A 22,967-nucleotide genomic window follows, 5' to 3' on the forward strand; every position below is an offset into this window, starting at 1 on the left:
TTAAACCCCTCTCCTCACGCCCCAGGAAACAAAGAGGGAAGGAAAAGTCTCTTGCCTCTTCGGCAGGTGCAGACTTTTCCCCGGACTCCCTCCCGGCTAGCTGTGGTGCACTAACCCCTTCAGGCTATGCTCAAGCCGCCAACCCCAGTCCTCTCCCTGCGCTCCGTCCGAAACCGAAACCCGAGCCTCAGAGCCTCAGCTCGCAGCCCCGCCCGCCCCGGCGGGTGAGCAGACAAGCCTCTCGGGCTGGTGAGTGCCGGTCGGCACCGATCCTCTGTGCGGGAATCTCCCCGCTTTGCCCTCCGCACCCGTTGCTGTGCACTCCTCCGCGGCTTCGAAGCTCCCGCCTCCGCCTCCCTCAGTCTCCGCCCGCGAAGGGGCTTCCTAGTGTGTGGAAACTTTTCCTCCTTCACAGCTCCCTCCCACTGGTGCAGGTGCCGTCCCTATTCTTTTGTCTCTGTTTTTTCTTTTTTTCTTTTGCCCTACCCAGGTATGTGGGGAGTTTCTTGCCTTTTGGGAGGTCTGAGGTCTTCTGCCAGCCTTCAGCAGGTGTTCTGTAGGAGCTGTTCCACGTGTAGATGTATTTCTGGTGTATCTGTGGGGAGGAAGGTGATCTCCGCGTCTTACTCTTCCGCCATCTTCCGCCTTCCCCTCAATTTTGTTTATCTTTTCAAAGAATCACCTTTTACTTTTATTGATCTTGCTATTGTTTTCTTGGTTTCTATTTCCTTTATTTCTGTTCTTATCTTTATGATTTTTTTCTTTCTACTAACTTTGGGCTTTGTTGTTTCTTCTTTCTCTAGTTGCATTAGGTGTAACGTTAGGTTGTTTAATTGAGATTTTTCTTGTTTCTTGACGTAGGATTTTATTGTTATAAACTTCCCTTTTGGAACTGCTTTTCCTGCATCCCACAGGTTTTGGGTCGTCGTGTTTTCATCGTCATTCGTGTCTAGGTATTTTTGTATTTCTGCTTTGATTTCTTCAGTGATCTCTTGATTCTTTAATAGCATGTTGTTTAGCCTTCATGCGTTTGTAATTTTTACCTTTCTTTTCCTGTAATTGATTTCTAATTTCATAGCATTGTGGTCGAAAAGTGCTTCATATGATTTCAATTTTCTTAAATTTACTGAGGCTTGGTTTGTGACTGAAGATGTGATCTACCCTGGAGAATGTTCCTTGAGCATTTGAGAAGTAAGTGTATTCTGCTGCTTTCAGGTGGAATATCCTGTAAATATCAATTAGGTCTATTTGGTCTATTGTGTCATTTAAAGCTTATGTTTCCTTATTTATTTTCTGTCTGAATGATCTGTCCATTGGTGTAAGTGGGGTGTCAAAATCCCCCACTCTTTTCATGTTCCTGAAAATTTCCCCTTTATGGCTCTTAGCATTTGCCTTGTACATTGAAGTGCTCCTATGATGAAGGCATAGATATTTACAATTGTTATATCTTCTTCTTGAGCTGATCCCTTGATCATTATGTAGTGTCCCTCTTTGTCTCTTGTGATAGTCTTTATTTTAAAGTGTATCTTGCTGATATGAGTATTACTACTCCAGCTTTCCTTTGATTCCCATTTGCAGGGAATATTTTTTCCATCCCCTCACTTTCAGTTTGTGTGTGTCCCTAGTTCTGAAGTGGGTCTCTTGTAGACAGCATATATATGGATTTGCTTTTGTACCCATTCAGCTAGTCTGTATCTTTTGGTTGGAGTATTTAATCCATTTACATTTAAGGTAATAATAGATATGTATATTCATATTACCATTTTCTTAATTTTGGGAAGTTTGTTCTTGTAGGTCTTTTTTTCTTTTCTTGTGTTTCTTGCCTAGAGAATTCCTTTAGCATTTGTTGTAGAGCTGGCTTTGTGGTGTTGAATTCTCTTAGCTTTTGCTTGTCTTTGAAACTTGATTTCTCCATCAAATCTGAACAGAGTCCTTTCTGGATAGAATAGTCTTCATTGTAGGTTTTTCCCTTTCATCTCTTTAAATATGTTCTGCCACTCGCTTCTGGCCTGCAGTTTCTGCTGAAAAATCAACTGGTGCCCTTGTGGTGATTCCCTTGTAGGTTATTTGTTGCTTTCCCTTGTAGCTTTTAATATTTTTTCTTTGTATTGAATTTTTGTTAGTTTGATTAATATGTGTCTTGGCATGTTTCTCCTTGGATTTATCCTGTATTGAACTCTCTGTGCTTCCTGAACTTGATTGCCTATTTCCTTTCCCATGTTAGGGTAGTTTTTGACTATAATCTCTTCAAATATTTTCACATGTCCTTCCCTTCCTGTTCTTCTTCTGGAACCCCTATAATTCAAATGTTGGTGTATTTAATGTTTTCCCAGAGGTTTCTGAGACTGCCCTCAATTCTTTTCATTATTTTTCTTTATTCTGCTCCCCAGCCTTTATTTTCACCATTCTATCTTCCAGCTTACCTATTCATTCTTCTGCCGCAGTTATTCTGCTGTTGATTCCTTCTAGTGTATTTTTCATTTCAGTTATTGTGTTATTGTGTTATTCATCACTGATTGTTTGTTCTTTAGTCTTTGTTAATATTCTCGATCTGTGCCTCCATTCTATTTCCAAGATCTTAGGTCATCTTTACTAGCATTACTCTGATTTATTTATTATGTAGATTGCCTACTTCCTCTTAATTTATTTGGTCTTGTGAGATTTTACCTTGCTGCTTCATCTGCAATGTATTTCTCTGTCATCTCATTTTGTCTAACCTACTGAATTTATGGTCTTCTTTCCACAGGCTGCAGGGTCGTAGTTCCTCTTGCTTCTGTTGTCTGCCCCCTGGTGAGTGAGATTTGTCCAGGGTCTTGTGCAGACTTCTTGGTGGGAGGTCCTTGTGCCTTCTCTCTGGTGGTTGGTGTTGAGTCTTTTCCCTCTGAAGGGCAGGGTCTCATCAGTTGGTGTATTTTGGGGTGTCTGTGAGTTTAATACAACATTAGACAGCTGGCCCACTGATGGGTGGGGCTGTGTTCCTGTCTTGCTGGTTGTTTGGCATGAGGTGTCTAGCACTGGAGCCTGTAGGCTTGGTCTTTGTGCTGATATGGATACTTTTGGGAGCATGCATGCTGATTAATATTCACTGGACCCAGGAATTCTCTGGTGGTACAGCATCCTGGACTCTACATTCCCAACCCAGAGGTCCGGGCCTGACCTCTGTCCAGGGAACCAAGCGTCCACAAACCACACAGTGTGGCCCGAGAGAAAAGAGAGAAAAGAAAAGGAAAGAAAAGAAAAGGAAAGGAAAGGAAACAAGAACATGAACAAAACCCAAGACAAATAGCAAAAACAGCATCAAACAAACAGCAGCAAACAACAGCACAGCACACAGATACACACACATTCAGAAAAAAGAGAAAAATAAAATAAATCAAAGTAACAGACCAACAAAGAAAAGAATTCTAGTATGAGAACAGTCAATAAGGACTAAACTAACAAAAACAAAGAGTGAAAAATAAAAACAGAAAGAGAACAGACAACACAAAAGGGAAGGAAACAAAATATACACAAAAAAACAATGAAAAATATAAAATAAAGAATAGATAAAGAACAAAACAAGGGGAAAAACCACAAAGCAACAAAATATAAAGTAAAAAAAGAAAAATAAAATATTATAAGTATTTAAACAAGAAAAATAATAAGAATAAAAATCAAAAATAAAAGAAAAGATAATAAAAGCAACAACAACTGAGCAAAATGAAACAAACAAAAAATAATATTAGTACTAAGAATATTTTCCTGGGGCCTCCTCTGTCAGTGTCCTTACTCCCACTCTGAGTCAGAACCAATCCCCAGAAGGCCTTCCAATACCTCTAGGTAGGTCTTTGGACCTGCTGTGGGCACTGTGGAGCCAGCACAGACTCTTACCTGGCCTGATTCCTGAATGTACTTGTTCCCAGGGTCCAGTGATATGAAGGCTAGACCAGTCTCAAATGTTGAAACACTCATCTATTCAGGTATTACACAGATGCAGGATTTACCCCACAGATCTTGGGTATTTAATCCACAGCTATACAGCTGCATGGAAAGATTTCCATTCCTCTTCCTTAGTCACACCTCCCCTGTGGCTCAGCTTTGGTTTTGACCCCACCTCTGCATGTGCACCACCCTCAGGTGTCTGTTCCTTGCTCAGGCAGGAGGAAGCAAAAGCAGCAGCTGCTTAGGGCACACTTACTCACTCTTGCTGGGGCCTGGGTACTGCTGCCACAATTGAAGTGTCTGCCAGTTGCCTGCAGCAGAGGGTCCTGCAGGCAGTTGGAGCAGACTGGCGCTGGCAAATGGGAACGGTGGTGGCCCCGCACCCTGTGCACCTCTCAACAATGGAGCCTCACTTTTCAGGCAGACCACACTTCTTCTAGGGGCATTCCTGGCCACACATACACTCACTCCGATCCCCTCTACTGTATCCACACAGCCCACACAATTCCTCTCCCCTAATCTGTTCTCCGAGCCCCACACTTCAACACTCTTCTCCCACCAGCATCGGAAGACTGTAATTGATTTCTAATTTCATAGCATAACATATGTTATGTTATGCCCCTGCCCCTGTCTTCAAGGGAAGACACCTATGATGATCTCGGAACTCTTATTTTCTTCTAAACTGTGATATAATTTCAAAAGCATGGTGATTCCTTTTTACTTATCTTTGCATAAGGAAGTCCATGTTTACCCAGGATTGATTTAAAGTAAGTCCGGAATTGAGAATGATGTGGGCCTCTAATTCTTTCATTTTCAAATTTAAAAAGTAAAAAAACTATCATAGCTTTACTTGACTAGCTTTGGTATTCTGCAGACTAGGAATGGTGGAAATGAAGTGTTGAGTCAGAACACTGGGCAATCATTGCAGGTAAATTTGCCTCTGATCCAAAGTATCTCCCATTGTGTGGTACTTAGTCTGTTCCCACTCTAGCCACCTCCTCTCTGAGTTGAGGGCTGTCAGTCATATTCTCCTGGGTCTCCTCCAACTGCTTTCTAGTAATCTTTCATTATAAGATAATTAAACATTAATAATTAAGATTAAAATAATTAAAAATTAATTCAACTCACTGTCTTGCCCAGAAGTCCAGAACTGTGGTATGTATGTTAAAAATTAAATTGTGAAATAGGACTTGGGAGTCAGATAACCTGTCTACCTTTTTTAGCTATGTGCCTTTTGGAAAATGATCTAACTTTTCTGAGTCTCAGTTTCCCAATCTGTAAATTGAGAGAAACCACTTTTTCTTCTGCAGGGCTGCTGTGAGGTTTCTGTGAGATATCAAAGCACTGCCAGTCCATGGCAAAGACCTTCAATCAACAGTGGTGTGGTTTTCTACTGAACCAGATTCCTACTAGAAACCTTTTCAAAGCATGCCACAGGTCCACCACTCCCAAACAACATCCAGGACCTTCTTTAGTTACTAGCCTCTGTGATGCTTTTGTATTTTGCACAGCTCTTAGTCAACACTTGCACTTAGTAGTTACTCAATAAATAGTTTAAAATTAGTATGATGGACCTAATTTGGGGTGCCTTTGGGGATTAGTGAGTCATCTTCTGTGATAGTTTCTCATGTCTTGCTTTTACATAATTAGCTTTTTCCCATGGTTGTACTTTAATAGGGAAAGAATTAAAGAAATAAGGCCACTGGGAATGAGAGCCTAAGGAGCAACTAGACTAAAGAGAAGGAATAAGTGAACATTCTTTGTGTGAGCATAGTGTAAGAACTAGAAGTCCTGGAAGTTGCCCACTACCTCTTTTGCACATGTGCCACATTCCCTGTGAGATCAGTAGCAATCTTGTCCTTTCCTGAGCACTGGCACTAATCCCTGTCCTAAACAGCCTTGGATATGGGAAGAAGGAGAAGGAAAAAGTGGATTTAATGAAAATGCTTCTGTTACCAAATATGTTTCTGCTGCCTTTGTGCTGTATCCTGTCAGTACCCAACCATATGTTGTTAAAAACACTCCCTAAAATGTGTTTTTTTAAAACTACTTTGCAGTTATAATGGGTAATTGTGATCTGCTTCACAGCTAGAAATGCATGAAAGTGATTCCTATGATATCACCAAACTTCAAAATGCATTAAAGGACCGAGATGGAGGAAGAAAGGAAGCTGATCTCTACTCCCTTCTCTCTATAAATCACAGTGGGTACCTCTAATAGTTTAAATCAGAAGGGAGCACTAGGGCGGTTGCTTCTAGTCAATATTAGGCCATCAGACTCTTGAGCTGTGCTTTTATAACTGCCCCTCTCCATGGCCCCTTTTTCCACCTTTAAAGATGAGTCTCTCTGTCTAGACTTCAGGGCATCTTAACTTCCCTCCAGCCACAAAGCTCATCTACAACTACAACTGAGGCCTGCAGAGGCTCCCTCCAGTGGGCACTCCAGCTCTGTCAATCAGGTAAGAAATAGTCGGCACTAGCTGCAGCAGTTTGATTAACTGATCCTCTACATTAAGCAGAAAACTTTAGGAGAAACTGCCCTAATAGGCTGGGTTATCTACATGCTTAAACATCCTGGGAGAGCTTTCTCCATCTTTGCAGTAGATCATTCCCATTGACCTCATGGCCTAGGAAGACCCACTAACATTTACAGACTGCAGACAGAATCCCAGCTACAGTTGCCTACTCCTCTGCCCTAGAATCAGAGCTATGAGGATGCCAAAGGGTGGTATTTCTGAAACACGCTCGCTCTGATCCCAAGTCACACAGCTAGTTGACCTCAGGTTCCTCATCTTTAAAATGAAGGGAATGGACTAGATGCCATTCTAAGGCTCTCTAGCTTTGACATTTTATGAGTTGATGACACACAAATTTGTTCAAACATTACTTTGCATATTACTTGCTATCTTTCTAGTGAGCAATACAAAGTTTGTACAAGTCACAGATATAAAATTACAGAATCCCTTCACCCTGTTAAAAGCTAAACTGAGGCATATTAAATTTTTTTTCTTTTGGAATCAGGCACTACCAAACTGTAAGTGGCAGCAGTGCTGTGCCAATTGGAGCTGGGGAGAGACTTTATAGAGAAGAGGCTGAAGCAAAGTAATGAAATTATTGATTGGCTGTAGCATAAAGTCTGGTTGGTTCTTTGTGATTGGTTATCCTTAGTTTTCAATTTCCTAACTTGAAGCACTTACATGCTTGGATTTTGGTTTGCTTATGCAGCCTTCCCAGCACTAGAGCCCCCCTGTCTAATGGCCTCCTTGTTTAATTAATGTAACACCACTAACACTTTAGAGGGAAGCTCAGACTAAGCCAACACTCATCCTCCTGAGGCAGAGGAAGGTTTTACCCTGGGACCTGGGTTTGCCTGTAGCTGTTGCTCCAGGTTCTGCCTTTTATCAGCTAAATGACAAAGGGAAGTCTGCTTAAAACTCTTGAACTGGTTTCCATGTTTATAATGTGAGAGTCAGTTTGTTGTAAAGATATAATTCATATATGAAAAGTACCTGGGAACATAGTAGGTTCTCAATAATTCACAGGCATGCATCTGTTCTGTGATATTGGGTGATTCTCTCCCCCTCCACTCCCATTTCTTCACATTTCACAAGTGGAGCAAGAGTTGTATGAGCTCAGGACCTGGTCCCCGATTTCTCACATTCTTGCAGAGCCCTAAAAGAGGACTCCAACAAAATATATTCTATTTATTTGACACATTTCAATCTCACTTCCTCAATTTGGGTTCTCCATACAGTTTTACTTTCGGAAACAGTTTGTTCTGTGACAAAAGGTTTGCAAAAATACAGAGATAATTGCTAAAGTTTCTCTCTTTTTGACAGTAATTCAATGCCTTTAACAAAATTTATAATCTTTTTGTACCTAAGTGTTTATATGTGTTGTTAAACCATAATGTAAAAGTATATAAACATTTTCGTATGTTCTACCAGATCAAATATGGTGCATATGATAATAATCAGAACCACCAACCTAACATATTGTGAAAATGCCACATATGCATTTAATTATAGTTTCTGTTTTTCAAGCATGCATTCAGGGAAAGGAGGAAGTGGCTTTCTATTTAACTTCTTTGCTGCTAACAGAGCATGCATGCATTTTGGCAAGTTTCCTGGGGAACATCTGTCTAAAAGGGAACATTGGGGAGTTAATCGACATCTACCAAGCCTGGGCAACTGCTTTATGGTCCATGCTGTCTCTGTTAAACTTCTTAACTGTGTATCCCTTTAAGCAGAGTCACAAAACATACTATTGATTCAGCTCTTTGAATAAAAAAGCAGATCACAAGCAAAACTTAAACTGGTTTATTTACAGAAGAGCTTTATGAAGTTGGTAAACAACTTAGACTCTTTTTCCAAAAGAATTATTTGTAGAAGACGCCAGTGCTGGAGTGGGGATAGGGTTATGGGGTGGGGTTTGTAAATGGCTTGCGGATGTTTCCACTGGTTCATACCAAAGGAATGAATGGAAAAAGGCTCCTTAGAACTGTGTGGCAGGGGTGGAGAAGGGATGGGATGGAGAATGAAACAAACTAGCACTTTGACATTGCCTCAGTTCTGGTTGGAGGAAGCATGATGAAGGATTTGAAAAATAATAAAGAGCCCAACAACTTAGAGGAGCTGGCTGGACAGATATAAATAGAATGGAATTAAATCTTCCATTTCCCAGATAGGTTTGACAAGGAATGTGCTAATGGTTTACAGATGAAGTAAGACTAAGTGACAGAATGAATAGTTCCATGCTACTTGGAAACTTAGTGGGAATGTTAGAATTTGAACTCAATGCCTTGCTCTAAATCCTGACATTCATTTTTTTTAAACTGCAGATATAAGTTTTTCCCCACTTCATAATTAATTGTACCACAGTAAGGACACTTAAGACTGGTGACGGGTAAAGGACAAGACACTGAGTTAAATTTGAGTTCTGAATAACAATATTGTTTTTTTTGGCTAAATCTGGCAACTCTGGTCAGACAGTAATGTAAAATGACAGAAAGCCACAACTAGTCCAAATAAGGCAAGCAAGCCTAAAACAGGGCCAATGCAAAAGGCAAAGCTAGAAAGAGAAATCACGTAGAAGGGTAAAAACAGGAAACCACAAACTCCAAGGGAAGAATAAAATGGTAGGAGACTGGGGATGGTTGATAAAGAGGAATCAGGAACTGGAAGATTTGCAAGCCCAGCAGAAAGAAGCCAAAGCAGAAAAAGAGATAGAAAGTAATTTAGCAGAACTTTGATAAGGCACATACTAGGGCCTCACGACCAAAGTGATTATATTAGTTCAGGCTGTGATAGCAAAGTACAGAAATGTACTTCCTCAGAGCTCTGGAAGTTAGAAGTCTGAGATCAAGGTGTCAGCAGGGTTGATTTCTTTTGAGGTCTCTCTCATTGAATAGGAGTTGGCCATCATCTTTCAATGTCTTCTCATGGTCCTTTCTCTGAGTGTGTCTGTATTCTAATCTCCTCCTCTTGTTAAGATGCCAGTCATATTGGATTAAGGCCAACCCATATGACTTCATTCTACCTAATTACCTCTGGAAAGGCCCGGTCTCCAAATACAGTCACATTCTGAGGTACTGGGGGCTAGGACTTCAACATAGGACTTTTAAGAGGACATAATTCAGTACATCACATGTTATACTCCCAAAATTGCAATAAACTCAGTTCATTTTTGCAAGCATTTATCACCACTTAAAATAGGTAATCTTGTGCCAGGTGTTGGGGAAACCAAGATTAATAGGGCATGATTCCTGCTTTCAGTGTGCCATGTAGTGGGGAGTCAGGCACATACATAAGAAAATTGGTTTAGAGAAAACAGATCTAGGTCAAATCCTGGAGCAGCTCACTGGCTAAGTGAGCTTGGACAGTTTTCTGATCTGATAAAAGGTGTAATTACATCTAGTAGTAGTCTTGAGAATTAGCAATATTAATATCAAGCCCAGTTCCTGGTGCATAACGGTAGCTCTTACTACTACGAAGGATTCAGAAAACACACAGGGAGATGATAACTGTAACAACTAGGAAAAATTAGACAACTTCCCCCCCAAAGTCATCATTAGAGCTGAGCCTTAAAACACCAGCAGGATTTTGCTAGGTGGAGAATGGGGCTAGACCATAATACAAATATGAAACAGCAAGAGGCACACATGTATTTTGATATGCATAGAGCAGAGCAGGGCTGATGTGGGTGGCAGAAAATAAGGCCAGAAAAGAAAGTTGGTGCTACATTGTGAAAGGTCTTCAGTATCATGATAAAATATCTGAAGATTTTGCTACAGGCAAAGGAAAACATTGATGCTTCTGTGTAGTTTTGTTTATTGATTTTGTTGTTATTGGCAGTTTGTTTGTTTTTATTATTTTCATAGAGAATTAACTGCTTTTCAAAGGTGATATATAGGAATGCCTGACTATAATGGAAATGAAAGGAAAGTTAATAAAAAGAATAGCTCTTGTCTAAGGCAAATTCTGGCAAGCTGCGTATATTGGACTAGATCTCTCCCTTCCATAGTATCAATGGATAAAACAATTCTTTCAATTTCTGCAGTGACAAAACAAAATGAAAATCTCTCTGCCCTTGCCTCTGCCTAACTCTCCCCACTCAGTACATAAGTACACTCAGATCTCTCATGTCTTCTAAAAACAAATCCCTTTTGATTTTCCATCTTCTCTTTGCCTACTATTCACTTTATTTTTTGTCGTTGTTCTTGTTATAAATGGAAAAAATGTTTCTTATCAAGTGATATGTCTTTATTTCAAGTAAATTAGAAAATATAAGGGAATTAAAAACAAATTTTTAGTATTCCTTCCAAACACCCAAAGATAATTTACTCTTCTGAATATGTACGCACATATTTATTCTCACAGTATGTGGTGTGGTCAAACCATACATTCTATTGGGTGATGCTTTTTATTGAAGAAACATATAGAAAATTATTCAGCTAAATGTTACTAACTTCCAGCAAAAATAAAATATCTTTATCTCCCCATAAGCCTTCCTCTCCCACCAAGGTCACCATGCCTGATTTTGAATACGAGGTAAGGTATTTGCTGTTCATATAGTATGTACTGTTTCCTAACTGGCTTCTTTAATTCCACATTATATTTCTGAGGTTCATCCACCCTATTTATTGCATATAGCAGTGGTTATTCATTTTTCATTTCTGCAGAATAATTTACTGTATGAATCCACCACTATTTATCTATTCTTCTGTTCATGAGTATTGCATTGTTTTCTTTCTTGGGTTATGAATAGTGTTGCTATGAAGGTTACTGTACACATATTTTGGAGCACATTTGCATACATTTCTTTAGGTATATATTTAGCAAAGGAATTGCTGGGATAAGAGAGTATGCAAACGGTTTTCAAAACTGATTATACTAATTGGCTTTCCCTACAACTTTATATAAGTTTCTAATTGCTCCATATCCTACGCACCCTTGGTATCATCTGTCTTCTTAATTTTAGCCATTCTGGTGGGTGTGCAGTGGTAGTTCATGTTTCTTTTTTTACTTGCATTTCCTTGACTATGTATGAGATTGAGCATCTTTTCATATGTTTATTGGCTAATTGGATATCTCCTTTTTCCCAATATTATGAAGACTTAAGTCTTGTCCATTTTTTCTAGTAAATTCTCTGCCTTTTTGTTATGATTTGTTCTTTATATATTCTGGATTCAAGTGCTTTATCAGATGTATTTGTTGCAAATATCTTCTTACACACTGTGGTTTGCTTTTTAAAATCTCATAAAGTTATATTGATGAATGAAATTTCTTAATTTTAATAAACTCGACTATATCAATCTTTCCTTAATGTCCAGTAATTTGTAAGTCCTGTTTACAAAATATTTATCTATGCCAAGTGGTAAAGATATACTTCTATGTTGTCTTCTAGAAGTTTTCTTGTCCTACTTTTAATATTTAGATGTACAATCCCTAGAATTGATTTATTTATATGATGTGAGGTAGGGGCTAAATTTAATTTTGTATGTTTATTTTTATATCCAAATAACCCAGTATCATTTATTGAAAAATCCATTCATTCCTCATTCTGCAGTGTCCTCTCAGTAGAATTTTTTTGTAATTCTATCGTTCATGTGTTTGGGCCTATTTCAGGATTCTCACTCATCTTTCTATATATCCAAATTTACATGTAGCTCTTTTGATTTTCATTTTAAATTTAATAAAATTAGAAATTTACTTATTTATTTATGTCACACTAGCCACACTTCAAGTGCTCAGTAGCTACATGTGGCTAGTAGTTACCAGGACAGTGCAGATATGGAACATTTCCATCATATAGAGAGTTCTATTGGACAACATCACTACAGATCAGTACCGTCTATTTCCATAGCTCTTATCACTATCTGAGGAAATCTTATTTTCATTTGTTTATTGTCTTTGTCCACTCTTAGACTATAAGCTTTATAAATGCAAAAACATGGCCAATTCACTGTTATATGTACAAATTCCAGAACAGTTCCTAGTACATGATATTTGTTGAATGAATGACTAATATTCTGATGTGTCCTGTGAAGCTTAGACTGCTTTCTGAACCCATTATATCCAATCTCAGTGATACTCCCCAAGATTCAGAGCAGAGAAAGGCACCTTGTCATTTTGAAAAGTTTGGAGTGTCCCACGTCTGGTACTTATAATGGTTGTTGATTAAGGCAATGCTATTCCTGCAGTCATGTATAATAATGATAAAAGCTATCTTTCTTTTGAGTACTTATTTGTATTACAGGCTGTTCCAAAATTTACATTAATTAACTCATTTAATGCTTATAACAACCATATGAATAGGTACTGTTATTATCTCCATTTTATGGATGAGAAAACTAAGAAACAAAGTAGTTCAGTGGCTTGTCCAAGGTCACCGCACCAGAGAACGGAGGCACCCAGATTTGAACCAAAATGTCTGCTGCAGAACCTGAGCTCATAATGACTGACATTAGTGCCTCTCAATATAACCGTAGCAGTCTTCGACTTATTTTTGTTTGTTTATTCATCTACTTAAAAAATAATACAATTGTTGAACAGTGCCAGGTAGTGTCTTCAGCTCTGTGTTTTTTGCTCTTTTCCACCTCTGTTCTCTCTTCAGAGTACAGGCCGTATTTTGATTGATTTATAACCTCAATCCTAATGGTTATTTAGATATTCCCACTTATAGGTTGCATTCCCAAGAAACAGAGTAGGAATTTTACTGCATCAAGGAGTGCTTTTAAGAGAAATACTGTGAGAGAGGCAGGATAGGGAAGGATGGGGCAAGTCTATTTAAGAATGTGGTCCCAGCTGGTGTCCAGCTTCAGGCTGGTCCCTTGGGAAGCTCTGGGGTATGAATTGCACTGTGATCAATGAGACAGGTCCTATATACAACTTTAGTCAGTTATTGGCAGCAGGCTGCCCTGGAGTGCCTGTGTGTGTGTGTGTGTGTGTGTGTGTGCGTGCGTGCACGCGTGTATGTGTGCATCAGAATAACCTTCAGGGAGAATACTCCTGTTTAGATCAGCTTAGGGAAATTATCTGGAGAAGGCAACTATAAGCCGTTAGCCATCAAAAGCTGGGGGCTAGGTATACTGACCAGGAAAATAGGATCTTGACCAGGGTCACTGACAGCATCCACTGTCCTCACTCCACCCCCATTAAAATGTTCCTATTTTATTTATTACTTAAGACTAGTATGAAATAGTGTTCAGCATGTTCATGCAGTTGACTGGTTTTGTGTGGATTTCACAAAACACTTTCACAGCCCTGATTATTGCTGCTGTGTCTTTGCTTTAGGAATATATATGTTTCATGCTTTTAAAGATTTCCAAATGGAATGAGATCAGAATGAAATAAGAACACCCTACAAGCTATTTTAAATAACAACTAGTAAATAAAAACATCTGGTAGATGATTAAGAGCCACATCTTGAACCTCAGCAAAGACTGTGTGATGAACCTTTATGGAGGAGCATACACATTAGCAGCTTTTTCAGTGATTTTGGTGTCTAGCAGGGAGCTCAGGAAATGTAGGCAGGAGGATGTGGAGTCATTTGGAGAGCTCAGTGGGATGAGAGGGCACAGAGCATGGCTCCCCCTGTTTCATTGATCTTTATACTGTGTTCTATTTATACTCTTTAGAAGAGTAGTTATGAAAAACCAGATATTACATTCATTGGCTGTGAATGTGACACCGGCATCTGCTTGTTTGACTTGACGTCTCTGGTTGGAACCATCGGGAATGCTTTATCCCATATCTTCTTTTTGGAAACATGAACAAAAAAAAAAAAAATCAAAGGCCTGAAACACCTGTGTAACCTCTTCTACGCCATGGAACAGCCACATAAACTGATTCTAAAAATGAAGCCCTCTGTTCCTTGCCTCCCTTTGAAGATGCTGGAAAGGAGTGATCACACAGGGTTCTGATAGCCTGTGAAGTTCTTATCTCCTGCCTAGTTATCCTGAGATGTCAGGAAAAAAATCCTTAGTGCCTCTAAAAGCAAGAGCTAAGAGCAGGAATGTTGAGTGTCAAGAAGTATCATTTTCCCATCCACACTACAGCCTCACTTAAAAGGTGAAAGCAAATAAAATCTTTTGGTACCGTTTTGGTAATGAATATTTAGAGCAAACCCCACTGTGCCTGTATGACTTTATTCTCAGTTTTCCAAAATGAGATATAACTTGTTTCAATTGCTTAAAACAGAGGGGCAAACCACTTATGATGAATGCATTCTGTTCGAAATCCATTTCCTTCATCATTTTATTACATTGAATGCTCTGAGCTAGGCAGTATTATTTTCCCGTTCTACTTTTGCAAAACTGCCCACTCTTGGAGTTCTTGTGGCTGTGAGCTCTGGATTAGCGTCATTGTTTTTCTTTTCTTCTACTTTCCTGGCTACAGGGACTTAACACTTTCCTCACCTTTGAGTAGCAGGATGGCACCACAAGGAAGGTAGAATAAAATGGATGATTAAACAATCCTGTGCAGCAAGGGGGCAATATTTCAATATCAAATATTGCTACCCATATACCTCAACAGAATGTGCTAAAGTAAACAAAATGATAGCATAGTTACAGTAGTTCCAATTATGTTAATTAGACTGCATACATGCTTCACTGATAAGCAACTGTACTGCAAGGAAACTCCATAAGCCTAGTACTTGAGCCTTTAGTGCTACTATTTTCTTGGGTAACATTTACCCTCTCACAATTTTTTTCTTTCTTTTGTAATACTTCTGTTGGAAAAAAATTCAGGGATGTGCTACCTCACATTTGTAGAGAAGCCAGACAATCTATACCTGATATGTTCCTCTGTGTTTTGTTTCCTTTCTCCTCAAACCTCAAATGAAAAACATTAACATGTTCCATCTGCCAAATTAAAATCCATCTTAAGAAAATGGATTTGCTTTTCAGTTCACTCCAAAACACATTCTCTGCTTTGATATCACCCATAAAAAGAATCCCTGAGGGAAGAGGTTACCAAAAGCTGTTATTCACATAGCAGGCTGCATTTGGGGGGAACTAAAGATAGGGGAATCTGGTACTGATCCCAAGTATTTTATCTTGGTGGGTTTATGGGAAACCTGATCGTTTTAACAAAGAAGGTCACAGATTGCTAAGATATGGAAGATATAAAAAGAAAAATCATAACAAAAAATTAAATGCTCAGAAAGGGAAAATTTTATTTGTAAGCTAATTAGAACCATTTAGATTTTAAAATTTAGTGTTAATGCAATTAAACAATGATTTAAGTATGAAGCAATCAAAAAACTCATCAATAAAATAAAAAGTAGTCTAACGCCTAAGTCAACCAAGGGATTTGAAGAGTAAAAAGAGCCCGTGTCTAGTTCAGATATTGTCTATGAGACATTGTCATAATCGTGTAGTAAATAATTACTTCAAAAAGAAAAACTAAGGAGTTGTTTTCATCACCAAAAGATTGCCAAGAAGTTAACAATCTAAATGAACGCTTATAAAATCAGAGGATAAAATGAGTATATTAGTATACAATCAAAGCAACACAGTAGAATATTGCTTATTTAAAAAGAAGTCTAAGTCACTTAAATTCCACCTTTGCACTTCACTCCACTCTGTCCTGTGTTTTTTATGAGCTCATTTCAACAGTTACTCACATTCTCACTTTCTCTCTATTTCTTATTTTCTACCTGTTCTTTTCCTATAAACTCTGTTTGAGCTTCTTCAATCTAAAATGATTTTCCTCTTACCCTTACTTCTCTATCTTTTTCAGAGCTCACTTCTTTCTCTTCTTGCCAAATCTCTTGAAAGGATGGATGATAATCATCTTCTTCAACGTTCTTACTTTCACTATCAGTGCTAAGTAAAAATTGCACAGGATTAGATTTTTAAATAAATCAGCATTCACTTGTCAAAGGAAGGATAAATTCTCTTTGGTTCTGCCTTAGTTATCAATGCAATTAGGTTGACTTTTAGTACCAGTAACCCTAAAATAAGCTCTTTATATGCCATTGCATGAGGTTTTTTTTTTCCATAACATTGCCTATTGAACAAAAAGAAACACTAAGGAAAGCACAAGTGTACTAAGAATATAAATAAGAGACAAGTGTGGCCTATAAAAATATCATAGAACAAAAATATATGCCCTGGAGGGAAAGATTTTTTTTTAAATGCTGAGCTGATTTTGTGTAGACAAGAAAAGCTAAGAGTTGGTGACTAACCACCTGTAATTATGTGAAAGATTATTAGGAAGGAGGATGTTGCCAGCTGCTCTCTGCTCTGCTGAGGGTAGAAGGATGAGATTAAATTATAACCAGAAAGATTATGTTAGACATAAGGAAGAACACCATAGCTTTGGGAGGGGGTGATATTCTCTAAAATGGATTATCAAGGGATAGTGTAAAATCCTCACTATAGAATTGTAAAATGTTTGAAAATGGGACAGACTATTCTCTGTCTCAGATAGTTTAGTTAATTCTTTTGTAAACATAATGAATATTTGCTTAAGAGTTGTTACTAGATGATTCTCTGCTTATGAAATACATCTGAAGATTTAGTAATGTGGATAAAATGAAAAGATAGTATTTTAATTTTGCATAAATATTTTCTTTGCCTAGAGCACAGGGTTTTTTTACTCTTTCTTACCTCAGTCCCCTATGGGTTTTTTAGCTATTGGTTTATGTACAAATGCCTCAAGTTCCTTCTAAGCTTTATTATTCTAATTTTTTCAGTTTCCACAGTAAGAGGAAAGCATAACAGAAAACGTGTGCTCTTTGTCTTTCTAATTATCAAGGGTCTACGAAGACACATAGTTTGACTCCATCATCTGCTACAGAAACATTCATAACACCATGAAGGTTAATATATTGGCTTGGAAATGCATGCCTTGGGAAGTACGTTTATGGGTGGGCTTCTCTCTTTCAGATATAGTATGAAAAGACATGAGAAACATCTTCGTTTGCTTTTGGATTAGGGAGGCAAAAGTGATTGTGGCATAATATTAAAGTAGCAATTGATTTATCTGGATATTTATTTCCAAAATACTCAGCGATAGAGAAATCACTGGGAACCTGCAAGTAAAAATGTTCTATGAGTAACTTCCAAAGAAGGCACAAATAAACTTCAAAATGTTCATGGATTTTACTCTCAGAAGTTCCTCCCAGGTAATTATTAGCCTTCCCTATGTATTCTTCTTTTAGACACTGATATATCAAATTTAAATCCCAGGCCTCAGCAAGAAAGAAGACACAATCTATGGAAAGAAGTCAGGCAAATTTAAAGAACTTACCACGAGCGATAAAGGCACCAAAACAACTGTAGAGGGCACTGCTTAAAGCTGAAATCAGTCAGCAGGTATTTATCAGGCACTACTAGGTGCCAGGTGCTGGAAATAAAATGAGAAAGCCTTGGTCCTTGCCATTCTGAAGTTTATAGGCTAGGGAAGTGGGCATACTCTAATGTAAATATTATGCACAATTTTTTCACATTGTGATAAATACTAAGGAGAAAATTATGGAGTGTCTGAAAGTTTACAACATAAAAAAACCTCCCTGAGAAAATAGAAATTTATCTGAGATTTCAAAGATGTATAGAAGATAACTAATATTTTGGAATATAAAGGCATAGATGAGGGACGCAAAAATGTTTCATACAGAGTATAGAGCTTATGCAAAGGCCCTGAGGTAGGAAGAAGCTGAGGAAATGAAAGATCACTGTGAGGAGAGTAATAAGATGAGATGATCTAAAAAAGTTGGGATTATATTGTGCAGAAAAATATGTAACTAATAGATGTAGTGTTATGGATACTGTTTTAATACTAATGAACTTAGGGAAGCTATTGAAGGGTTTTCAGTGTAAGAGTGAGATAATGAAACCTGTATTTTAAAACCATCACTCTGAGTAAGTCAGAAAAAGAAAAACAAATATCATATATTAATACATATATATGGAACTTAGAAAAATGGTACAGATGAACTGGTTTGCAGGGCAGAAATTGAGACACAGATGTAGAGAACGAATGTATGGACACCAAGCGGGGAAAGTGGCAGGGGGTTGCGGTGGTGGTGTGATGAATTGGGAGATTGGGATTAACATATATACACTAATATGTATTAAATGGATAACTAATAAGAATCTGCTGTATAAAAAATAAATAAAATAAAATTTAAAAATTAGAAAAAATAAAACCATCACTCTGGCCACAGTATAAAGAATAGATTTACTTGGGGCAACATTGGCAGCAGGAAATCAGTGAGAAGGTTATTATAGTAGTAGAGTTGAAGATGACGGTGAATTGACTAGGATGCTAACAATAAAAATGGAGAAAAGTGGAAAATTCAAAAGGCATTTAGAAGGTAAATATTTTAAAAGTAAACAAGAGATAATTAAAAGCACTTTTTTGGACTATAAATGGGGCTGTGGGAAAGGAAATTACCACAAATGACTTCCAGTATTACAGGAAACATTAAAAAAGAACTGTTTTCCGTCAGAGCTTGCAAACTTTTTTTAAGTAAAGGTCCAGATAGTAAATATTTTGGGATTTAGGGCACATGCAGGCTCTGTCACAACTATTTGACTTTGCTGGAATAGAGTGCAAGCAGTCATAGACAACGTGTAAATGAATGGGCTTGGCTGTGTTCCAATAAAACTTTATTTATGAAAACAGACAGGGGACGAGATTTGGCCCTGAGGCATAGTTTACCTACCCATTTTAGACGATGAACATTCTGTTTACACAGACTGTTGTTTACATTGATGGCCCTGGATCATGAAAAATAAATTTAAATTTTGTTCAGTGTTTTCTGGTGAATGAAAGCCATGCATATTTGACATACTTTAAGAGAATCTGGTGAAAATTACTGAAGGCAATTTAGGTGCTTAAAACCTTACCTGAATTTTTCAGATCACTAAAGCAATATGGAATATATTTCATCCTGATAACACAGGCTGAAATTGAGGTTTCAACATGTATATTGTTAACTTAGCTTCAGAAAGATCAGTTTTAAGGAGGCCTGAGTTATATTCATCTCAATTCAAAGAACTGAGACAGCAACAAATATTTGCATGATGATATCTCTCTATATCTCACTATTATATCACCTTGCTAGTGAATGATATTTCTTCTGAGTCGTAATAACTATAGAAAGAAAAAGGATTTCTTCCCAGAATTTGTGATAACCTCTCTAAAGCTTGTATTCTTGGCAACAAGTGTTTGGGTAGATAAACATAAACAAGAACAAGTACAATTATGCAAACTCGAAGAAGACTCTGACACAAATATTTTTTCATTCAAAACAATTTCCTTAGCAATTCTACAGAATGAATGTGGAAAACTTAAGTAGAAGAAGTTGTTTTGAAAATGCCTATTTGTATAGCAGTTTTTTCTTAAAACCCTCATTTTATTACAAGCATTATTAAGCACCTTTAGAATCTGTGTCCAGATTCCAAACCAGATATACAACCAGATGCTTCTGCTGCCTGGACTGTATAATCTTAGAAAGCTTGAAAAATTATTGAGTTCAGTTCAATGACAACATAACTTTATTTTTACAAAGATAGTTTCTAGAAATTATATGAATATTCCCTCATTTAATATCTAATCTGATAATATATAAACACAATTTTAATACTTTTAAATTACAGAAAGATGTGTTAGAAAAATTGATGTTAGATCAATTAGAAAACTATTTTGCAAAGAGTTCTTTGTTTTATGAGTTGAGAAAGCAGAATTTTTAAAGTTTTTTTTAATTAATTTTTATTGGCGTATAGTTGATTTACAATGTTGTGTTAGTTTCTGCTGTATGGCAAAGTGAATCAGTTATACATATATCCACTCTTTCTTAGATTTTCTTCCCATATAGGTTATTACAGAGTATTGAGTAGAGTTCTTTGTGCTATACAGTAAGTTCTTATTAGTTATCTATTTTGTAAAAGAAGTTTTAAAATTCTTGATTCTTTTAAACATAATACTCATAATCAATGAGTTCTCATAGCAAATTATTTCCTGGAGAGCAGGAAACATTCTTTTTTTTTAATTGGAGTATAATTGACTTACAGTATAATATTAGTTTCAGGTGTACAGCCTAGTGATTCAATATTTTTACAGATTATAATCTAAGAGAGATGACCTAACAGGAGTTTTCCTTTTCATACGATTTTTTGAAGTTATGAAATCCTCAATAAGTTGTGGGTCATAGGCGTCTCTCTTGGAGCCAGCTGTGCCAGAGAAGCAGAAAAGGTTTTCTGATACTCCAATGCAACATAGTAAAGTGAGAACCTAAAACAACAACAAAATCCCACGCAGGTGCTAACTATTTAAAACCCAGTTAACTAGGCTAATGTGCTTTTTCTACTAGGTCGTTATAAAAAAAACTGTTAAAAGACTTTTCACCAGAAGCTATTCAAAGGCAGACCTAATCCTAACTCTAATATTTTCACTTCTTTTTTCCTGGCCAAAAAACAATTAGTGCTAATTATAGATCAATTGATTTCTTGTTTATTATTTCAATGTCAATGTTAGTGCTTTCTGTGTACATATTACAAGATTATGTGTGGGGGAAGAAAAGTTTTTAAATGTAAGACAAACTCTGCTCCTGAAGAAATTAACCAAGGAAGTGGAATATAAGTTTAGAGTTAATAATAAATGAGAGTTTATGGTAAATAAAAAATGAATATTCAGCTAGAGAAGCTAAAAGAATTCAAAGAAAAATATTGCTTTTGAAATTTCCAGGAAACACCTCATAGAAGACAGAGAATTGGCCTCAAAAAGTTTGAAGGATGGATAAGATTAGGAAAGCTAGTCAAGGTGGCAGGTATGTCATGTGGGATGCATAATATAAGCTATGCTGAGTATGGAATACACACGACAGGCTTGGAGGACTTTGAAAAGACTACCCTGGGCTGGGCAGGGTTTATCTGCAAATCAGTGAAGAGAGTCGAATAGATTCAGTGACTCATCAGCAGAGGGATTAGGATATGTTCCATCGTAGCATCAAAGAATTAAGTAATGGGCAGGAAGAGTCAGTGAAATACAAATAGAAAGGCTATGAAAAAATTAGAAAATAGTGCCACAAAATCCTTGAGAGAGAAGAGATTTTTAAAAGTAGGGAGGGTGTTCCAATTGAACACCAATTGGAGAATAGAAAATCAACCTAGATTTTGATGATTAGTTGGTCAATGGGGATGGTAGGAAGAGCAGTCTCAGTAGACTGCTGGGGACAGAAAATGCATTGAAATAAACTTAGGACAGATGAAGGCTGAGTAAGCTGAAAATATTAGTGAAGGTCTGGAAGCTGTAGTGTCTAAATAAAGATAGTTATTTTTTTACCCCCTCTCCCTCCCAACGTCCCATTTCAGTGGCTGAAAAAGTGTTTAAAAGAGTACATTTATAGCAGTGCTGCAAAATATTAAAACATATTCTTGTCATATAGGAGAGAAGTTATAGGGGTTAATAAAATTGATCATGTTGGCAGAAAAAAACATGAGTTCAAATGTTTGTTAAAATTTTAACAGTCATCTTACTTGGTGTCTATATCTGAATCTATATATCTATATCTGTTGATATAGAACATTGAGTATCATTCTCAGACAAATGGAATTTAAAGTATATGTGGGAAAGTAGATGGAATTGGGGGACAGAGTAACACAACTTTGGAGGAAACATAACCCAATTAATTAAACTAATCAACATATTCCTTCACCTACCGAGTCACGGAAGGATTTTTGGAAATTAAGCATATCTTCTAAAATTGTTAAAAATTAATAAAAGGGCTGAATAAGTGAATGGACATTGTTAAAGAATGTAAATTAATAAAGTATTTTAGTTATAAAATAAATAAGCCATGGGGATAAAATACACAGCAAAAGGAATATGGTGAATAATACTGTAATAACTTTGTATGGGGACAGATGGTTACTAGACTTATGTGGTCATTTCATAATGTATGCAAATGCCAAATCACTAATATGATTTGATACTTGAAACTAACATAATGTTGTACATCAACTTTATTTCAATAAAAAAAGAATTCCTCTTGAGTAAATAAATGAATAAATACAGGAAAATATTTCAGTGCATATGTAAGGGTAAAAGAAATGAAAAATATGAAGAAAATCTTTTAGGAGATATGGAGGAGAATTTCAGTGTATCTAATATTTCTGTTCTAGGAGAGAAGAGGAATGAGAAATTTAAACTGTCAAAAGATAAATAGTTTTTTAAAAAAGGATGAGGTAAAAAAGATTCAAGTCTTCATATTGAAAAGTTTACTGGGTATCTAGTAATAAAATGAAATAAAACAAATACATCCACTCATTTTTTATCAAATATTTTATTCAATATTTACTATATGCTAGATACATTAGAGATACAGCCATAAAGAGGAAAGGCCAAATTCTGCCTTTTTGGATCTTATATGCTAAAGAAAAGAAACAAATTAATGAATTAACAAATATAGCAAAAATTAAAAACCAATAAATTCTTTGAAGAAAGTCATATGGGTAATGAGATAATAACTGTATGAAGATACTTTATACAAGGATGTCAATGAAGGATGAAGGTATCTCTGAGGGAGTAACAT

Source organism: Lagenorhynchus albirostris, chromosome 17, assembly GCF_949774975.1.
Source record: "Lagenorhynchus albirostris chromosome 17, mLagAlb1.1, whole genome shotgun sequence".
Classification (NCBI taxonomy): domain Eukaryota; kingdom Metazoa; phylum Chordata; class Mammalia; order Artiodactyla; family Delphinidae; genus Lagenorhynchus; species Lagenorhynchus albirostris.